We start from the raw sequence: 2,412 nt of genomic DNA on the forward strand, positions 1-2,412 counted from the left end.
TTAAGGGTGCGGCAGGTTTGGCCCTCCAGATGTTGCTGACTACAACTCCCATCATCCCAGGCTGTTGGGTCATGCTGGCTGCAGCTGGTGAATGGTTTGAGTCCTACAACACCGGGAAGGCCAGAGCTTCTCTATCCCCAATGTAAATGGTGTAGTTATTGGCAGAGATGGGAAACACTGTGTAGACTCCACATAGCATGGCTCCACCTGAAGTTGGAGCATTGAATCAGAGCAGGCTTCCTCAAACTCGGTCCTCCACATGTTTTTGGCCTACATGATCCCTAGCTAGCAGGACCAGTGGCCAGAAAGCCCAAAAGCTGTTCCTTGCCTTTATTAAGCAGTAAAAACAAATTACTAATAAATAACGAGAAAATGCAGGTTTGGTCTTGCATTTTTTTATCTTATTATGAACTCTTCTTGTACTTGTGGGTTGTTTTTTTAAAAAAATTCCCTCACTACTTCATAACTTGGGAAGGCTACAGCCTCTATTCTGCCTACATTTTATTTGCTCCCAGCCATTGTTTATAAGAGAAACAGGTTTAGGTTGTTGGAGCTAGTAATAATAATTTATAATAATAATTTATTTATACCCCGCCCATTTGGCTGGGTTTCCCCTCATTGCTGAATATGAATTTGCAAGGGTCCTATAATGCTGTAGCAGACCAAGAAATGGTATGTGGAGTTTTAGATAAAATAAATAAAAATAAAATAAGCCTGAAATGCCTCCCAACTTCATTGGAGGTGCAGAGGTGGCTGCCTCCCAGAGAGCCAGTGTGGTGTAGTGGTTAAGAGCGGTGGACTCTTAATCTGGTGAACCAGGTTCGCGTCCCCGCTCCTCCACATGCAGCTACTGGGTGCCCTGAGCTAGTCACACTTCTCTGAAGTCTCTCAGCCCCACTCACCTCACAGAGTGTTTGTTGTGGGGGAGGAAGGGAAAGGAGAATGTTAGCCGCTTTGAGACTCCTTCAGGTAGTGATAAAGCGGGATATCAAATCCAAACTTGATCTGCATCTTATACCCTTTTTAAAATGCTTGGCTCTTTTTTTGTGAGGGGGCGGTTATTGGGTTGTTGTTTTTCTTTTGATTTTATGTATTTGATATTTTATGTGAACCACCCTGAGACCTTTGGGTATAGGGCGGTATTGAAATTAAATAAAGAATAAGAATAAGCATTCAGAGCAAATTGAAGGTCCTGTAGACTGTAATGTGTGCCGGTGGTGAATTTTTCATGCTTGTGGTTTTTTCCCCACCCAGATTCATGATAAAAACACACCTTGGAAGTCTTTCCTTGTAGTTGTTGAAGGAGCTTCTAAGAACGACGAGGATCATAAAACAGAGGCAGACTATAACGTGGCTCGTTCCAAAATATCCGAGAAGCTGCTGTCGTTCTCTGAAAATGGGCACTATCAGAGTCTGACGGCTATCCAAGGAAATGTGACCGCGCTGCATGAAAACGGATCGTCTGCAGTAACAGACTGCAAATCAAAGGGCGCTGCAGGGTCTCCAGAAACCGCCGTAGCTACACCTTTGCATGATCTCACCGTGTTGCACACCCAGACTGACTCATTTCAGCCTCCACTTTACACCTTGGTGACTATAGAATAGCACTTGCTACAAAGAAGAAAACTCCAGCTGGGGATAATCTCTGAAATACTGTACACAGTATTCATGATTCATGTAAAGGAGAAGAAAGGGTTACTATGAATGATCTTAATATCCTGGATTCTCTCAAAACCATTACTTTTCGAGCTGTCTTTCAACTGAAAGATTCTCTCTCATCCCATGTGTTAAAGAGAAAACTATTCTCTCTTTTGTATGCTGTCTCTGTAATTTTGAAGTAGATTTCAGATTACAAAGTCAGTGCAAAAAAGGTTCGCCGCTGTTTTAATCCAGATTTTTCCTTTCCTTCGGCAGAATGGTTTCTTTGGAGAAATTGTTTTCCCTCTGAAAGGAGACTCGTTCTGTGCTGGTGTTGTTTAAAATCTTTTAATCGACGCTGATTTTACATTGTATGGAAACGAACGTGAGATCATATAGCGCAGTCTCTCTGGGCCCAATATGAAATGCAGTTTTAATAAATTGCTGCTACTGTTGTTTTTAAATGTTGGGGCATGCCTGACCCTGCTCTTTCAAGCTCTTGAATAAGGTATTTTGGGAAACGTTTGGAAAACCAGTTTGTAAAAGTGCTGGAGCTCCACTGCAGTTCATATGCTAAATCCATACTTTGACGGATAGATTGTTCTACACAACTCTGAAGTGGATTTCAGAGTAGCGTTGTTGGATTTTGTTCAGAATTTGTGGAGGGATTTCACAAGCTATTTAAAAAGTTAATTCTATGGTCCAGCTTTCCTCCTAAGTACTTGGCACTCGGTGAACCTTTTCTCTGTACTCCTTCCTGTCTCCTCATTCCCA

This window comes from Lacerta agilis, chromosome 3, assembly GCF_009819535.1.
Source record: "Lacerta agilis isolate rLacAgi1 chromosome 3, rLacAgi1.pri, whole genome shotgun sequence".
Lineage (NCBI taxonomy): Eukaryota > Metazoa > Chordata > Lepidosauria > Squamata > Lacertidae > Lacerta > Lacerta agilis.